Genomic DNA, 18,953 nt, shown 5'->3' with positions numbered 1-18,953 from the left:
ATTAGATTATTTCAAGTATGGGCTATTAAGAAGCACATATCAGTACAAATTTACCAGTTCTTCTGGCAACATGTTGTGTTTAATTTAATTGCTTTTCATTTTTCATTATTTGTATAATAAAGTGTCTCTTCTTGGAAAGGAATGATTTTAAAAATCGAGAAGTAAGATCCAGAGTAAAATTTTTTTCTATTTAAGGATGTTCATATTTTGTAAGGTCTGGCTTTAAGTTTTCAGGTGACTTAGAGACCCTTAGGGATATGTTGTGTTGTAGGGGCACTCGGTGACAAAGGAGCAGTTAAAAGGGGCTAGAGGTTTTGTAAAACAAAGGAGGCAAAGAGACAAGCTAAATGGAAAGGAGGGAAAAAAGAAAGGCATTTCAAGGAGGAAAACTAAATATCTATCGAGATCAAATTCCTATTTTGTTCTGCATTTGGGACTCAAAAGGAAAGAATACAGAATCTCACTTTGATTTGTATTATGTGGTATATGTCTGTGAGCTGGTGGTGTCAAGAGTTGAGGCTGTGACAGACCAAGGTTTAGTCCCAGTGCCACCATTCACAGTCTGTGTAACTCTAAACACACTTCTGGACCTTCCTGGGGCTCATATAAAACAGCCATGTGTGTCGTACCAAACTGGATAACACTCGTAAATCATGGAGCACAGTGAACAGACCATAATAACCCTTCTCTTAAGCATGAGCTATGACCATTATCTGGGACCAAACAATTGGGCAGTCATTTAATTATACATTTAATATCAGTCTGAAACCATTAGAATGAAAGTGTTGCCAATGAAAATGATCAATAGCTTTGTGGCTTTACCGGAACATGGAAGTAGCTCCATTTACATACATAGATGAATTTGAGATTTTAAAGGCTCCCTGCCTGGGGCGTTTTCAAGGATTCTGCCTCTCATACATCATAATTAACTCCAATGTAACCACTGAGCTGGAGCTGTGGGTTCATTAGTGCCTGGCAAGCTGACATTTAAAACACGTGTGTGCAGCTGACCCGGGGGTAGGTGGGGTGCTGTGTGGAGGCCGAGCGGGACTGTTGAGAAAATGGTGGCAGTTTTTCTTGCACAAAGTTTGACCGCATGAAGTTCGGATGAATGTGGGTTGATTTAAAATGCCTGCTAGTATCATTTAACTGCTTCTTTAAAAGGCTCTTGAAGACTCTACGCTGTAACTTTCCAGCCTCTGAAGGCAAACGGTTGCTTTGGGGAGCCCTGTGAGTAATGCCCTCCTGTAGCCTGGGCCATAAGTCACCAGCTAGTGCCCTCGTGGCCTGGAAGAGGCCATATATCTCAGAGTGTGCCCGGGGGATGCACGCTAATGCTAAAGGATCCAGTTCAGCCACCAAGAGCATAGTCAGAGCTTAAAGTGAAAATCCTAGTGGGAAATCCATGCTTTAAATAAACTTCTGGAGGATACACTTCAAATCAGCTAACCAACAGCCCCTGAAGTGTAGCTGCCACTTAAGCACAGAAGAGAACAAATTATTCCAACTTTTACTTTTTTAAGATTTAGTTAAAAATATGTAGAATAAAGGTTTGTTTGAAAGGCAGAGTGACAAAGGGAGGGGAAGAGAGAGAGACCTATTGATCAATTGATCTTCTATCCACTGGTTCACTCCCCATTAGCTACAACAGCCAGGTCTGGGCCACATTGAAGCCAGGAGCCTGGGACTCCATCTGGGTCTCTCATGTGGGTGGCAGGGGCCCAGGCACTTGGACCATCTTCTGTTGCTTTTCTAGGCACATCACCAGGGAGCTGGGTCAGAAGCAAAACAGCTGGGACTCAAACTGGGGCTCTGATGTAGGATGCCAGCAGCAGCTTAACCCACAGTGCCACAAGACTGGATGCTAGAATTAGTCCAATTTTCACTTTTCAGTAAATCATTAGTATGTGCTCTGGCAACGATAGCAGCTGAGTCCTAGTAGTATGAATTGTTTTTGCTTTGTTGCAGTTGGCCGTGTCATAGCTGTTTTATTATACTTCTGCTCTTTTCCAAGAGTTGCCAAATGTCGTCAGTTTAACAGGATATTTCCTTGGCCAGTGTTTTTGTTTGTTTGTTTGAAATATTTATTTATTTATTTCAAAGAATTACTTAAGGAGAGACAGAGAAAGAATCTTCCATCCATTGGTTCACTCTCCAGATGGCTACAATGGCTGGGTCTGGGCCAGATAGAAGCCAGGAGCTTCTTCCAGGTCTCCTGTGTGGGTGCCATGGGTCCAAGCACTTGGGCCATCTTTCATTGCTCTTCCCAGGCCATTAGCAGGGAAGTGGATAAAAAGGGGGAGCAGCTGGGACTCAAGCGGGAGCCCCCTTTGGGATGCCGGAGCAGCAGGTGCTGGCTTTATCCGTTTGCCACAGCATTGGCCCTGTTGGCTAGTGTTTAATTGCTCTCATGTTCTCTGGAAATTTCTGAAGCAAGAAGTGATGAGACTAGTGGTTGCGGTCAGAGGAAATGCTTCTTGAGAGACCTGCAGTGTGCTTTCAGAGTGGGGTACTGTTGTGTGGAAGGCAAGGCCAGCCCTGGGGGTACTGTAGTTGGATTCGTCTGCCTAGTACTAAAGACAATTTCCGCTTTTCACCATAGAAAGGAAGCAGAAAGAGAGAAGGGGGCCGAAACAGAGAGAAGGTGTCAAAAACACAGAAATGAGTAAGTAATAAATATTATCCAACCTCTGACCGAAGCACCAGCAAGTTCCTAAAGAGGGATTTTTAGTGGGCTGTGACAGTTCTTCCCTCTTGTCCTAATTTATTTTTCTCTATTTAAAAAAATTGATAGTCATCATGTATATTTATGGGACACAGTGGCATTTCAATACAAGTATAGCATTTGTGATGAACAGATCAGGGTTCCCACCCTATTTCCTGTCTCTTCTGAAGGTTTCTGATGGTGGTGGAAAGGGGGAGGGAGGGAGAGGGAGAGGTTAGAAGCTTCATTCCCTCATTAAAAAGAGGAAATGCTAGGTTTGGTTTTCATTTTAGATTTTATTTTATTTATTTGAAAGAGTTACAGGGAGGGAGGGAGGGAGAGAGAGAGTGAGTCAGTCTTCCACCCACTGGTTCACTCTTCTGGCAAGGGCTGGAGCTGGGCCAATCCGAAGCCAGGAGCTTCTTCCAGGTCTCCCACGTGGGTGCAGAGGCCCAAGTACTTGGGCCATCCTCCACTGCTTTTCCCAGGTGCATAGCAGGGAGCTGGATCAGAAGGGGAACAGCCAGGACTGGAACCAGCACTCATATGGGATGCTGGTGCTGCAGATCTGGACTTTAACCTGCTGCACCACAGCACTGGCCCCAAAATGCTAGCTTTTAAATTCAGTCTTTCTACCATATATACTTGGTTATTATTTTAGGGGAGAGACAAATGCAGGAGACAGCTTCTTGACTTTTAATTTCCAATAGTTCAATGGTTTCTTGGTGTTGAAGACCAAGAATATAAATGAGAGAAGTTCAGGTTTTTGAAAGAGAAGAACTATACTGAATTCCAAAAGGCTAAGAGACTGGAGGATTTAGAATACAATGTTCATACAATAGACATTAGATTTGGAAGGGTAGCATGAAGTGACAGCAAAGTCTCCTAAAAGCTGGGAGGTAGAAGCTGATAGGGTTCCAGGAAAAGGGGTGCATCCTCCCCCGCCCCTACCATGGTCTAGCAACAATAATACTACTCCCAGTGCTGCGGCTCACTAGGCTAATCCTCCTCCTGTGGTACAGGTACCCCAGGTTCTAATCCTGGTTGGGGCACCAGATTCTGTCCCGGTTGCTCCTCTTCCAGTCCAGCTCTCTGCTGTGGCCCGGGAGTGCAGTGGAGGATGGCCCAAGTCATTGGGCCCTGCACCCGCATGGGAGACCAGGAGGAAGCACCTGGTTCCTGGCTTTGGATCGACTCAGCGCGCCGGCTGTAGGGGCCATTTGGGGGGTGAACCAATGGAAAAACAAGATCTTTCTCTCTCTCTCTCTCTCTCTCTAACTCTGCCTGTCAAAAAAAAAATACTATTCAACACAAGTGGTGTTTTCTGTGTTCCAAGCATCCTTCTAAGTGCGATGTATTTTAATCCATTTGTTCTTCTCAACAATCTTGTGAGGTAGATACCATTTTGCAGGTGAGAAAACTGAGACATGGAGGAGTCAAGTGATTGGTTTAAAATCACTAAGGAAGGGGCCGGCGCTGTGGCTCAGTGGGTTAATGCCCTGACCTGCAGTGCTGGCATTCCATATGGGCGCCAGTTCGAGACCTGGCTGCTCCTCTTCTGAAACAGCTCTCTGCTATCGCCTGGGAAAGCAGTAGAAGATGGCCCAAGTCTTTGGGCCCCTGCACCCATGTGGGAGACCTGGAGGAAGCTCCTGGCTCCTAGCTTTGGATTGGCGCAGCTCCAGCCATTGCGGCCAGTTGGGGAGTGAACCATCGGATGGAAGACCTCTCTCTCTCTCTCTCTGCTTCTCCTCTCTCTGTGTAACTCTGATTTTCAAATAGATAAATAAATCTTTAAAAAAATCACTAAGGAAGTGACAGAGCCAGGGTTTGCATAGGGCAGATTGATTCTAGAGTACTTGTTTTGCAGTGATCAAGCCCTGGGTGAGGACCAGAGGGAGCTCAGGTTGACTTGGAGAGTTACAAGGATAGGGCATACTTGTCCCTTGTCTGTGGATGAAACCTGAGGGTACAGCCAACCTCTTGGGCCCATGAATGCCACAGCAAAGTAGAGAGGGTGACCAGGCAGGTCTCAGAGAGAAGGGCTCTGGCAATTCTGAGTCTCCTGCAGCTCAGGGGAGAGCCCACAGGAATTTCCAGTGTCCCTGATAGAGTGGTGGATGTGGCTGAGAGGTGCCGTGATGAGGAGTCACTGTTGGAGAGAAGCAAGGAAGGCCAAGGTGGGCCTGTGTACACAGGCAGGTATCTTAGTCTGTTGTCTGTTGGTGTAACTGAGTCTCACAGATGGAGTAACTTATAAGGACAGGAGGTTTATTTAGCCCATGGTTCTGGAGGTGGGGAAACCCTACAGCAGGCCAGCAGCATCTGGTGAGGGTCTTCTGACTGCTTGATAACATAGGAGGGCACCACCAGGTGAGACGGAGCATGCGTGCTAGCTCAGTGCTCTCTTCCTCTTCTTCTAAACCCATGGGTGGCATCACGTGGTCCCCATCTGAGGACCTCATCTGACCCTAATTTCCTCCCAAAGGGCCTACCTTCACTCGCTGACTTTGGAGATTACGTTTGCAGCACAGGAATTCTGAGGGCCACACCCATAAACAACACAAGAGCGAGGGCTGCTGGGGAGAGAGAGCTAATGACCAAGACAAGTGGTGGAGCCCTCAAGGGATGCCTGGCAAGAAGCTGCCTCTCTTCCCGACACCATAGGACCTGCAAACCCACAGCACTTGGATGCCATCCCAGGAAGTTGGAAGGAGAAGTGTGAAACCCTGAATTTGTTTAATTTCATCCCTTAAATGACTGAAGAATCACTGATTTTAATTAATGTAAATTGGAGAGATTAACTGTCCTGCTATAGAGAAGACTAAGAGCTTGAGATAGAAATGAAGTTCAATTATAGAAAAAAGTCAAGGTTATATTTTTGTGTCCCTGATTAATGGCTTGTAAAAGCTGTATTTGGGACATAATTGTGCTGACATAATCTAAATTCAACATAAGAAGCAACCATATGAACTTTCTGTTGTGTTCTCAAATGGAAAGTTCCTGGTATCAGGCCTGCGGAGATGAGATGGACTCCCAGTCCCTTGCCTCACATTTTTAAGCGCAGACACAACTCACTGAAAAGCAATTTCCACTCAATTGCATTTACTTTTCCATGGGGCCGAGCAGTTAAGGGAAATGAAGGACATTTTGGTGCCAATGTTGTATTGGTTACTTATATCGAATTATTTCTGGATTAGTAACACTCTGGTCCATACTGCGGCCCTAAAAGCTCTTTATGTGCTGCCCATGGATGAGGCTAATGTGTCACCTTTTAGACCCTGCATTTCCCCAGGCTGCCTTGCCAATCTGTGTGCTGTTCCCAAGTGCTCTATTTTACACTTGGTCCCCCGACAGAACTGGAAAACCAAACGAATAGGCACACGTGCACGCAAAGAGGTACTTGGTTAGTTATGCATCGTGGGAACTAGATATGCACCATTTCCTTTTCTTCATTTCTTGCACAAAGTTTTAAACAAAGATTTGGCCAGAGTAACATTTTCTGATGCAAGAGGGCTTCTGTTTTCTGAAGAGAGGTGAAGAAAATACCTCAAAAAGAATTTACTGGCCTTAAGAAGAAGTTTAAATGGCCAAAGAGGGTCTGAGGTTGGCTCTTAAGCAAGAACCACCAGATTTGCATTGCTACTGCAGTCATTTAATAATTACACATAATCGTTAATGCAAAAAGCTCTGCTTTGGACTTAAGCACATATAATTGTTAGTTTTGTTGCTAGTAAAGGAGCATGTTTGGAGCCTTTTCTATCAGAACGCTCTTCATTGCACTATGATGCATGGTTTTTTGCTAAATCAACCTGTGACTGAGAGCCAAGGGAGGCTCCAAGTTGTTCTGTGAATCAGTGCATCAATTTCTTCCTTGGTGTGAAAATGGAGGCATATCTACCACAGACACACATCACAGAGATGTGAGGGCAATTTGTGAGTTATTACCTGAAAAGGACCTTAAGTAGCTTAGGAGAAAAGAATCATACAATGAAGACCAGCATTCCCTTCACATTGCCAACAAGGAGACATTTCACCACGTAACAGGTCTCCCCAGGAGCATTCACTGAGACAAGAAATGATGATTTACAAGTCTCTGAATGCAGCCCACATTGCCCAGCGTCTGCTCTTCCCCACACGTGGAGCTGCAGGCCCCAGGAGGTGCAGATCCCCAGCCTGTGACATAATCTCATGCAGCAAGTGGCATTCAAGGACTGCCACGTAGAGGACGTAGCCCAAGCAACCGCAAGGTGCTTTGCAAATAGAAAGTGCTACACGTAAATGACGACTAATACCTAAGCACGTGTCTTTTGGCTGTACAGATACGGGCATTTGTCTAGTCAACCCTTTATTTGCAGGAAATGAGTATGTCGGCTGAACTAAAGCTGTCTACAGCTTTTAAGACGACAGCTGTGAGAAGCTTCAAAACATATGCTGCTCCACATTTCGGCTCCTTGACGCTGCCAGACTGAGGATTCAAAACAAGTCTCAAGTAATTTCCATGGCATTGCATATTTTGAAACCTTCTTCGTGGAGGACACAATCAATTATTCTAAGCCACCCCTATGATGTACCTGCCATGAAAATCCTTCCTGCTGTAAGAACAGCGTGTCCAGTGGAAGATCTTCTGCTATCTGGGGGGACATTGCAGTCCAACACCAGTGACAGGTCCCCAGAAGGAGGACAGAACTCAGCACTGTGGGACTGGCAGATCTGGGCTCATCTCCTACCCACTTGTGGCGTTAGAAGCACAATAGATTTTTTCTCTGTTAGGCTTTTTTCAAGTTAGAGGTACCCATTGTTTCTGTTCTGCATTACTAGTCAATGCCTATAGTTTAGGTCTGCCCAGTAAGACCCAGGGAGCAGGCTGCTGTTAAAGAACAGACACAAGCAGGTGTTTTGTCTCTTGTGCTTTTGCCACGTTCCCTTCTAGTTGTGCTTGATGCCGTTAGGAAGAGCCCTTTGCTTCCCAAGGCTCTGTTGGGAGCGCACCTGGTGTGCCTGACACGTCACCCTCAAGGTTCCAGGAGAGTTGTCTTTCTGGTTATGTCTTGGATGGGGGCTTCTTGTGCTCCTCCTCTGCACAGGCCGCCTTTATCCATGGAGCTAGAGGTATTCATTAGGGATGTGGCTTGAACTTTCTGGATTCCCCCGGGGCGTGCGAAGCAGCAACATCCTCTCTTGGATGGGGTCTTATGAGTCAAGCTGGCCAGGAGATAGTCACTCTGTCTAGCATCCTGTTGTTTGTTCCATTAAATGTTCTATACTTAATACTCACTTTAAGCATCGGATTGATCTGCGGGATGCAGGTCTGTGACAACCGAATGAGCCAAGTGTGGGACTTGGACTAATTGGCTAAACAGAGTAATATTTCTACTAGTTTGAGGTTTTAGGCAGTGCTCTTTTTGACGTTATCTCGGATTTGGGAATAGATTTGTAAACGTTCATTCAGAAACGTATATAAAACCTATTAAAAAGACATCAAATGGCAGGTAAAGGCCCAGTGTAAGTGGCATTGTATCTTAATATGACCAATGGGCTTGCAGACAACGCTTGATGTGGAGCAGAAACGTGGGATTGCGTCCTGCTATTTCATTGTCAGGGTCCAAATCATTTTTCTTTGAATTTTAGTGTCTTAAGATTCCTTGGAAGATAATTTTTTCCTTCCTTGTTCCCTAGAGTAGTTTGGGTCATGGACAGAGATGGATGGGATGGATAGGGAGTCCGAATAAGATAAGGGTTTTTTTTCTCTCTTTGCTTTTCTTTTGTGTTTTAGTTGTCACATTTTTAAATTTCTTCCTATTTAAAAAAAAAAAAAAAGCAGTGAAACTCCCTTAGGTGACACAGGGACAATATTATCTTCTCTTACGTATGTGATGGTCTCTCCATTTGCAGGTTTTGTTCAATGAAAAGTTGACATTTCAATACTCAGTGATATTTCCTCCCACTTCTTGCCACGGAACCGGAAAAAGGTGTGCGTTTACAAGTCGTCTGATGTGCGAGATGGCGTGAAAGGATATTGTATCCAAGACTGCTACCCGTTTTAGGTTAGTATTCATGTTTTCCTAAATTTTCGAGAAGCTGAAAGAGGCAACATTTATGTTTGAAAACTCCAAAAAATCAAACATTTACACGTGAAAAAAGTGATTCATAACCATGTCAGTCCTGGGAAGCTGCAGATAGCTGCTTCGAGCTTAAGGGCACAAGGTTTGAACTAATTAGGTCCCGTGGTGAGTCTGTCCCCAGTGCTCTCTCTGTCTTTGCAGAAAGCTGGGAAGCCAGGGTGTGTGGCAGGCTCAGCTCCTTGTCACAAAGCTCTCTTTGGATGCCAGAGTCAGACAAAGGTGAGTTAGTGTTTGTGCCTAATTTCGTCATCATCATCTCATTAAACAGACAGTGAGCTTTATCAACTTGTTCCCCCGTTTCAGCCCAAACGCTAGCTTCAGGCTTTTATGTCACGTACGAGAAGGTTTTCTGTGGAGGTCACAAGTGCATCTCTTGCATTTCTGTTGGAGGAAGGGGAGCTGCGGTGTGGGTCAGGACTCTAAGACGCAGACAACGATTAGCGAGAAGAAGGACGTTGGTGATGTAACCAAGAGGTCCCAGGCCACTTCTCATTTGGGAATCAGCTCTGGGAACTTGTCTGACCCTGGTGGCCACTCAGAGTCATTTGTGTCCTCTTTGCGTTTGTGTTGACCTTAGGGAGGTTCATGCATGCCTGCGTGCCTGCCTGACAGCTCTGGCCACTGCGCCTCCTGCTTGCATCTCCTCTATGCCAACTCCCACGTGGTTGTGGCACTCAGGGGCCCTTTGCTGCTGTCACACGCTACACACACATCCCAGCACCACCTCTAGGAGGACTCCACATATTTCTGGTGCTTCCAGGGCCCAGGTGTGGTTACCTTCTGAAACGGGGTGGGGGAAGGACCCCTGCTGTCTGAGCTGTGCATCTCCAGGGCTGCAGGGCGGCTGTGCAGGCCTGGAGCATCACCAGACCTCTCCTGGACTTCCACTTGTTTCCCACCTTTCCTTCCTTGTAGCAGGGAAGGGTAGGGGGAGAAGGAAAAAGCATCTTGCCTTCTGCTCCTTCCTCTTCTTCATCCTCCTCCCCTCCCACCACCTACACCCCTGTTAGAAGACACAAATGCCCTGCTTGGTGTGTGCGAGAGGATGGGCACAGGTCCTGGGGCTGGAGACTGTGTCCCTAAGAAAGGGTTTGGCTGCTGTCAGCCTGTGAGGCTCTGTGCAGCCCGAGGAAGCGCTGTCAAAGTGATTGGGTGCACGGATGGAGAGAGTTGTTGGATCCCACCGTTCTCCTCCGTCTCTCGCTGCCTCTCCTTATCGCAGGCCTGCAGGCTCTCTTGGCTGGGATCCTCTTATGTTTTGGAAACTGAAGAAAACCAGAGAAAAATCTCCTTACTAGGCCTGAAATTGAGGGTCTGTGTCTCATTTGCTTGGGCCCTGGTTTGGAATGAGGCATGCATGTGTGTGTGTGTGTGTGTGTGTGTGTGTGTGTTTGTGGCCCTCACACAGCAGCCCAGCAGACAGCTGTGGGATGTGGGCTTTTGCAAAAACAGAGTAGGCACTCGCTTTGTGGTGCCCTGGCAGCACCGGCCTCTTAATGTGACAGTATCCCAGGTGCCATGATGAGCTCTGGCAGGTATAAATAATATTTCAGAGTGTGTGCTGAAACCACTTAAATGAAGACTTCGCCAGCATCCTACCAATGCTCATTTACAGAAAGTCAATAGGCTAATTATTCTTAGCTATTTATAGGAAGAAGTCTCCCAAGGACAGACAGCTACTTGACAGCGTGTTGTTGGATTATTGCATTTACTTACTGGTAAGAAAACAAAGTTAAAAAAAATAGCATAGAATTTTAATTGCTCTTACCTCAGCGAGAGAACTGTGTGGCTGGAATGAACAACCATGTCGTGACAGTGATAGGAAGTTCAAGTCGCTGAAGCCCTTTGCAATGCACAGTTTGTTTAATCTTTACAACGGCGCTGTGTGACGGGGAGGAACTGAGCCACCTAGGGCTTTGCCCAGGGTCATACAGCCAGCAGGGAGCAGAGCGGATCGGCAGCTTCTCAGGCTTACCTCATGGATCTTCAGTGCGTCTTAAATGCAGAGTGAACTTGAACAAGGTGAGTGTCAACTCCTTAGCACTTCTAAGGTGCTGTGAGCTGCTGCACGCACAAATGCAGGAGTTCAGCTCTTCTGTCATCTTCCGCTTTCTTTGGGAAGCCCTCAGCATCTCTCTCTCTCTGTGTGTCTCTGTTTCTGCCTTTATATATATATATAATTATTTTCCTTTGAAACAATTTTAATAATTTTGTTTGCCATTTATTTGACTATGAATACTCATTTTTATTTATTTTAAAAATTGATATAAAATTATACCAATATATTTATGGGTTATCAGGTGATGTTTTGATACATGTACATATTGTATAAGAATATGCGTTTCATTTTTAAAAATTTATTTATTTGAAAGTAAAAGAGAGAGAGAGAAAGACAGAAAGAAAGGGAGAGATAGCTCCTATTCTCTGGTTCATACTCCAGAATGCTCACAACAACCAGAGCCAGGCCTGGCTGAAGCCAGGAGCCAGGAGCTCAATCTAGGTTTCCCAAGGGGATGACAGGGCCCAACTACTGGAGTGGTAACCTGCTGCCTCCTATGGTGTGCACTAGCAGGAAGCCAGAATTGGGAACAGAGCTGGGATTTGAACTCAGGCACTCCAAAATGGAACATGGGTGTCCCAAGCAGCACCTTAACCATTGTGCCAAACATCTACCCCAGAGTACCCACAAGCACAGTGAATACTTAAGACTTCTTACAAGTGAGGAAAATCTATCCTACAAGTTGTTTTCAGACATAGTAAAGGTTTTAAGTATATCAGATTCAGTAATTAATGTGATCTATATAATGCTACATTTGAGGCATATTTTATTAGCATTTGTTTTGATTTTGCAGTTTTTCAAGTCTTCTTAGGTTTCATATATTTACATAGGCCTATAAAACACATTTTCTAGTTTTCTCATCTATAAATTGGATATAATAAAATGCTGTTTCATAGATTTCTTATAAAGATTATAACAATTTTAATTAGTAAGTGTAGCACTCTCAGAGCAGTTCCTAGCACATGGTAGTCCATTATGGTTATCAATTAATATTATTGTTACTGTTAGAGAAAGGAGCTTTCGTTACATACCCCACCATAGAACAAATTTGGAGTGAGTAAAAATTCAGATGAATTCAAACTTAATCTGAATCTGAGTGCTCATCCATGATGTCTAGTTATACCGAACATGAAATAATTTTGGAATGTGGTTCTTAAGGGAGGCTATGGTTTCGAAGAAGAGATTGTTTTATGGGGTTAAGTATCACAAGAATATTCATGTGAATGCTTTAGCGAAAGCAAAGGCTTTTTTTCTCCCCATGATTGCGTAGTATGATAGAGAAGAGCAGAGTGAAATGGTTAAGAGTGTGCGTGTCGGCTTTCATGTCTGGCTTTGAGTGTACTACGTGGGATGTTGGTTTAGTTCAGCCCTGGAAGCTTTGAAGCATCCATTCTTTATCGGTAAAATGGAGGCATTACTAGTGTGACATCCTAAATGTCAAGTGAGATGGTGCTTAGCCCAATGCCTGCACAGAACAGTGGTCAAAAATGTTGGCTGTTATAATTGTGTACTCAGGCCTGAACCCAAAGACTGGTCCCTTCTCCAGTCCAGACATCCCAGATATTTACCCACTCTCTTCCTATCTCCTAAATGCCAATGTCTGGGAACTCTTCACATTCCTTACCTAGAGTTGCTTAAAAAAAAATTAGATCTTTATTCCTCCCCCCTTTTTTTTTGAGGTTCCAATATCTTTCTTTTTCTTTTTCTTTTCTTTTCTTTCTTTTTTTTTTTTTTTTTTTTTTTTTGACAGGCAGAGTGGACAGTGAGAGAGAGAAACAGAGAAAAAGGTCTTCCTTTTGCCTTAGGTTCACCCTCTAATGGCTGCCGTGGCCGGCGCAATGCGCTGATCCGAAGCCAGGAGCCAGGTGCTTCTCCTGGTCTCCCATCGGGTGCAGGGCCCAAGCACTTGGGCCATCCTCCACTACACTCCTGGGCCACAGCAGAGAGCTGGCCTGGAAGAGGGGCAACAGGGACAGAATCCAGTGCCCCGACCGGGACTAGAACCCAGTGTGCCAGCGCCACAAGGCGGAGGATTAGCCTAGTGAGCCACGGCACCGGCCCCAATACCTTTCTAGGAATGAACCTTCATTTGAGAATCACTATATGTGAGTACATCAAAATGTTCATGGAAAAATGGAATTAATAGTATGAGTTTATTTTAGTGCAAAAAAAGTGTTTTGATCACAAAATTTTTCCTAATGATATGTTGGAAATGCATGTTATGAAAAACAATGGAATTCAAAAACCTTTTTTAAAAATTTTATTTGTTATACAAGTTTCATGTATTTCATACCTACAGATTTGGGGACATAATGATACTTCTCTCCATCCCACACATGCTCCAATCCTTCTTCCTCCTCCCCCTCCCATTTCCACTCTTAATTTTTACAGAGATCGACTTTCAAAAATCTTTTCGCTTTAAAATAAACTCATACTTTAAATTTTATTTTCCATTAATTTTGTAAAATATCCTCCTATATACCTGCCTATTTCTTTCAACCAAGAAAATGTTGCTTTCTGAAATGTTTTACTATGGAAGAAGTATGTATATGTACATACAATCACATTTCTGTATGTATACATATTTTCTGCAGTATAAAAGTGTAATGTTGAATAAGTAATAATTATAAAATCTCACACAGCTACATTTTCTCATTTCTTTACTGTGTTTGAAACATATCCTGTCTACAGTACTATTACTGAAAGCCCTGTCCTTGTCAGATGCCGAGTCAAAATATCTTGACAGGCTTGAGGATAAAGGAAAGAGAAAGTTTGATCCATGGATAGACAAGAAGTAGCCAACTCATGCCTCCAGAGCTACTGTCCACTGAATGCGGATGCTTTGGGGTTTTTAAGGAGGCTGAAAGGAAGGGGGGAGTCGGGAATAAGGGAACACAGTTATCTGGCCTGGTTACATGTTCCACTTGTGTCTTTGTTCCTGGTTGGTTGGCAATGCCATACTCTTCAGGGAATTTTCATGATGGCAAAGTGGGCTACAGTACTTTCTTCCTGGGCTTGGAGTTCCCCTGTGCAGACCTGGAAGTCCCCTAATCAAAATCCCTAAGATAATACCAACCATCAGGTACTATCTGTGGGAGATGCAAATGACCCTGGTGAGTCCAGTGATTAGAATCTGTACCACTCCCTCAATTCACTGAGTTACTTTTAGTGCTGTCCAAAGGCAGAGGAAGAACACGTTAAGCTAAGGGAACAAGACAAAGAGACTGGGGCTTGATGGTATCTAGCATCTACATTCTAGACACTCCCTGGGGGCTCACTTTCAGTAGGGAACACATTACAGAGGATGCCCTTCAGTCCAGTTGGCCATAGGCTGGGGGAAAACCCAAGTTTTCCAAGGCTATTCAATACTTTTTTTTTTAATTTGGAATTCAGAATTACAAAGGAGCAATTCACTACTTTTTGTACATGCATATCTATGTAGGTACGCACAAATTCATTATAAGTGCATAACTTATCATAAACCACTTGTTCAAAGACTTTTGTCAAAAGCAATCTATTTTCTTTTTAAAAGAAATATTGATACTCAATTTAATTTTGTTAAGTATTTTCCTTTTCTCCTTGTATAATAGCTTTCTATTTCAATCCCAATTTTTTTAAACATGAAATTTGTAAGTCAAATATGGCAAATGATACAAAATGCAAAATTATCTTTAATTCATTACTCTAAGGTCTTATTCATTTCCGTAATGGGCTTCGTGGGGGAAAAGTATTGACTTCAAGTCAATTAGTTTTGGAATGATTCCTATTTCTAAGACACCACCCTGGTGCTAAGCAGAGTGAAAAAAAAAACTGAAAAATGGGGACAAAAAGGTAGAGATTTGCATTGGGAAGAAATCTGCGTACTGCCTGTGGGAGGAGAGACAAGGCAAGTGTAAGAAGGTGTTTTACAAAGGGAGAACGCTGCAAGTCATGGCCTCATGCAGTTGAGTGGGGATAAAATCAAGGGATGTTAGCAGTAGAGACCCAGACAGCCCACGGCCCTACGATTTTCAGGCCGTGGAAGTGATTCCCAAAAACTATTGAAGGATGAAAGCAGTGAACTAATTATAAGAAGCCCTCTGCATGTAAGAATCATGAGCGTGCTGACATTAAATACAAAATACCCCATGGCTCAACATAGGATATGTTTCTGAAACTTTTCCTAATATATCCCAGGTCATAAAAATGTTATCTTCTCATGAGTGTATCTGTAGGTTTTACATTAATTTACTTTATGCAACAAATATAACAAAGAATGTAGAGAAACCCTCAATTTAAAAGAATTCAGGCTATCAGTCTTTGACTTAATAATTCTGTTAAGTTCAACTATACTTGGCTTGAAAATAGGCAAAACAAACCAAACAAGTAAACAAACAAACAAAAAACAGGCAAAATAAAGATGGAAGAGTTTTGGTAAGAGGGGCGGGGCTGTGGTGTAGCCGATTAAAGCCCAGCCTGCAGTGCTGCATCCCACATGAGCACTGGTTTGAGTCCTGGCTGCTCCACTTCCAATCCAGCTCCCTGCTAATGCACCTGGGAAAGCAATGGAAGATGGCCCAAGTGCTTGGGCCTCTGCATCCTCGTGGGAGGCCCTGAAGAAACTCTGGCTCCTGGCTTTGGATCAGCTCAACTCTGGCTGTTATGATAATCTGGGGAGTCAACCCAGTGGATGGAAGGAAGATCTCTCTGTGTGTCTACCTCTCTCTGTAACTCTGCCCTTCAAATGAATGAAACAAATCTTTAAAACAACATTTTTGGTAACAGACAGAAGATGTTTTAGAGTGGTCATAAACAAAGAGGCCGGGGTGGTGGGGTGGGGTACCTTCTTTTGCTTGTACTATCTCTCCTCCCATCAGGCGTATACAGATTTCAACCCAATGCAAGCCTCTACCAGTTGCTTTTAGCCCCATTTTCAGATATTGAGTTTTTATAGAATCTCTCTGAAACTCACCCATGCTTAAAAGTGATGAAGTGGGGCTGTTGTCTCGGCATGGCACGTCAAGCTACCCACTGTGGCACCAGCATTCCATATGGGTGCTGGTTTGAGTCCCAGCAGCTCCACTTCCAGTCCAGCTCCCTGATAATGCTCCTGGGAAAGCAACAGAAGATGGCCCAAGTGCTTGGGCCCCTGCACCCATGTGGGAGACCCAGATAAAGCTGCCTCCTGGTTTTGGCATGGCCCAGCCCCTACCATTGCAGACATTTGGAGAATATCTCTCTTCCTGTCTCTCCCTCTATCTCTGATTTTCAAATAAATAAATCTTGACCACCTCCACCACAACAAGAAAAACAAAAGCCTGATGAAGCACAGAACAGGTTAGACCCTGTGCTGTTTTTTTAGGAATATTTCTGGCAAACACAGGGTATCTCTAAAGAATACAAAAGAATTTGGTAACATCAGTTGCTTTGGGGGGGGGGCACCAGGATGGCTAAGGAACAGGGATATGAACTTTTCTCATGTATGTCCTTTGATGTTGAACCCTAGGTGTATGTTAACTGTCCACTCAAAAGAACGTGATACAGGCTGTCTTTGTGGCCTTGTGGCTTTTTGCCTGTATACTGTCTGGCTTTGTGAAAATACAGATCATTTCTTCATCTGTCCATAACTACTAACTGCGTTATAGATTGATCCCAGAAGACCTTCGTGATGAGGTGACCTGTGAGCTGGACCCAACTGTTCCAGGCAGAATGAGTGACTACAGAGCTCTCAGGAGGGAGAGGGGTGGAAGGACAAACCACTCTTGAGTGGAGTGAGCCGTTCCTCTGTGTGGACAGGTGTGCCTATGTAAATACGCACTGGTCCACGTCCCCATCAATGGACACCCTGGGACGGGGCAGGCTCAGCAGGCTCAGCATTGCACTAGCATGCCACAGAGCTGCGGATTCAGGATTGTGCACTTCACAAGCCCAGGGTTTGCCACTTGCCACTGCAGGTAGCCCCCACAAATCCCAGAGATAACCCTAGAAAAAGAGCGTATTAGTCCCTCATAGAGATAAACCCAAGGTATTCTTTGCCAGTAATCAGAGAGAAATTAAGAAGGGAAAAGAAGAAATGAGAGTTTGGGCATCATGTTCAGAATCACTGGTTTGGATCCTACCTTTGCAAGGAGGAGGGCCTAAGCCCAATGCTTTTGAAGATTTAGGACAAAGTTAATGAGACCAGGAGGACTGTGAAAGCAGTTGGCCAAGTCACATGAGACGTAGTAATTTTCTGGTCCCTTCACCTCCCTCTCCCATCAACTTTTCTTCTTTGGAATAGTCCTGAAAGAAATAATTTTATCTTAATCATGTTTCCGTTTACTTAGCAATGTATCATGTCACAGGTAATAAGTGCTCACATAGTAACTCAGTGTATCCTCTTCCCATGCTGATTGTCGTTTCCGTCTCCCTGGTAATGAAACAGTCACAAAGAGGTCCGCTGACTTTCTGGTACCCACCAAGCAAGTGGGACAGAGTTGGCTGCACATCCAGGCAGGTGGTTTCAGGGTCTGTGCTCGTGACAATATCAGCAGCAGAATACATTTAACCTTCCGTGTTTTCTATCTCCAAGGATGTGAGTGTACACACTCTTTGATAGATTAACTATAGGGAGTACCAGCATGTAGATTACATGATAATTAGAAAGGACATGGAAAAGGAAGTTTCTTAGTTTGTATGTTCAGTTGGAAAACCTGACCTGGGTAGATTAAATTTTTCCAATTGAATTTTTTAAAAATGGAGTTGTCACAGGGTAATATTTTATTGCACTAGTCTCTCCCTAGATAAACATGTTGATATAGTGCAGCTTTTTATTTTTGGATATGCAGGTTTAATAGTTACATGTCTTGTTAAAATCATCATACAGGCACCATGGAGTGGCAAACAAAGGGTGGTGAGCTCCAGGCCCCATTCAATAGCCTCACATTTATCTACTCCATGGGACAAATTTTACATGGTTGCACCATTACATTTTATTCAGGTAATATTAGCAAGTACAACGACCTGTAAAGAAAAATTAACTTTCAATAAAGATATCAGGAGTGAAATAAAATATGAGACATTAATGCTCTTGCTGTTAGGCTCCCTAAAATGAGCCATGAAGTTCGGGTAGAAAAATGAAACACGTGGTGCTTAGTGATAGAGCTTTTGTGGAAAAAGAACATGTAACAAATTTGTCCTTTTGCCCTTCCTAGCTCTTCCCTAACTCATTGAAGATTATGTGGTTCCTCCTAAATGCCCGCCCATGGTATCATCTTTCATTGAACTATGCAGAATTGAGAAAATGCATAATTTATACAATCTTACACTAGAATGTCAAGTGGCCTGAGCTGTGTGTATCAAAAGCTGAAGTTTCCTTTCTTGCACAGGTAGAATGGCCCTTGGGCGAGGTCTAGGGCTATTGTTCCTTCCTCAGACCCTGTTCCACACCCAGGGGTCCAGGTTAGCACTTAAACAGCAGAATGGGGAGAACTTGCCATGAGATCCAGGTAGGCAGCAGCAGCATTCACGGATTAGCTGGAGAATATGTGCATGAATGTGTGACACACACACCCCAAGCGTGTGAACCCTCCCACATGCACAGTTACGGTCATATAGACACACTCTGCACATAGATTTACACATAAGCACATTCGCGTACAGATGTAGTGTTTCTGGAAGGAAGGGAGAGTCCTGTGGCAAATTTAGTCCCATTTTAAAGTCCTGTTTTGTTATAAAGGACAATCCTTGGAAGCTCAAGCAGAATCTATTTCTCTTGAAAAGGACTCATTTACCATTTGTTGCACTTGAGGTAATAGTTAAGAATGCACAATTGGAGTGCATCGTCTCCAACGATAGGTAAGGAATCGGGACAATCCTGTCGCCCCTGCAGCTCTGCTCCCTTTCACCCACAGCAGGAGCCCAGGCCGTGGCTGTGGCTTACAGAGCTTCCCCTGGTTCTACCCTAGGGCCTTTGCTCCTGCTATTCTCCTGCCTGGAACACCTTCCTCCAGCTCACTGCTGCCTCTCCCTCAAGTCAGCCCCCATCTCCTTTTTGCAAAGAAACCTACCTTGACTTGCTCCCCCATACTGCTGTCCTGATCCCATT

At 44.2% G+C, this 18,953-nt stretch overlaps 1 long non-coding RNA gene across 1 annotated transcript in view; it reads left to right on the top strand.

Annotated features, from left to right (window-relative positions):
* Positions 1-10,845, top strand: part of LOC149127577 (uncharacterized) — a 33,422-nt gene extending 22,577 nt beyond the window's left edge. The window contains exons 2-3 of the long non-coding RNA XR_016231008.1: positions 8,600-8,751; positions 10,603-10,845. This is a non-coding gene — a long non-coding RNA (uncharacterized LOC149127577). The remainder of the gene's footprint in view (positions 1-8,599; positions 8,752-10,602) is intronic.
* The last annotated feature ends 8,108 nt before the right edge of the window (positions 10,846-18,953 follow it).

Source organism: Oryctolagus cuniculus, chromosome 3, assembly GCF_051225735.1.
Source record: "Oryctolagus cuniculus isolate XC-2025 breed Fujian yellow rabbit chromosome 3, ASM5122573v1, whole genome shotgun sequence".
NCBI lineage: Eukaryota > Metazoa > Chordata > Mammalia > Lagomorpha > Leporidae > Oryctolagus > Oryctolagus cuniculus.
This window is presented reverse-complemented; position numbering and strand designations above follow the sequence as displayed.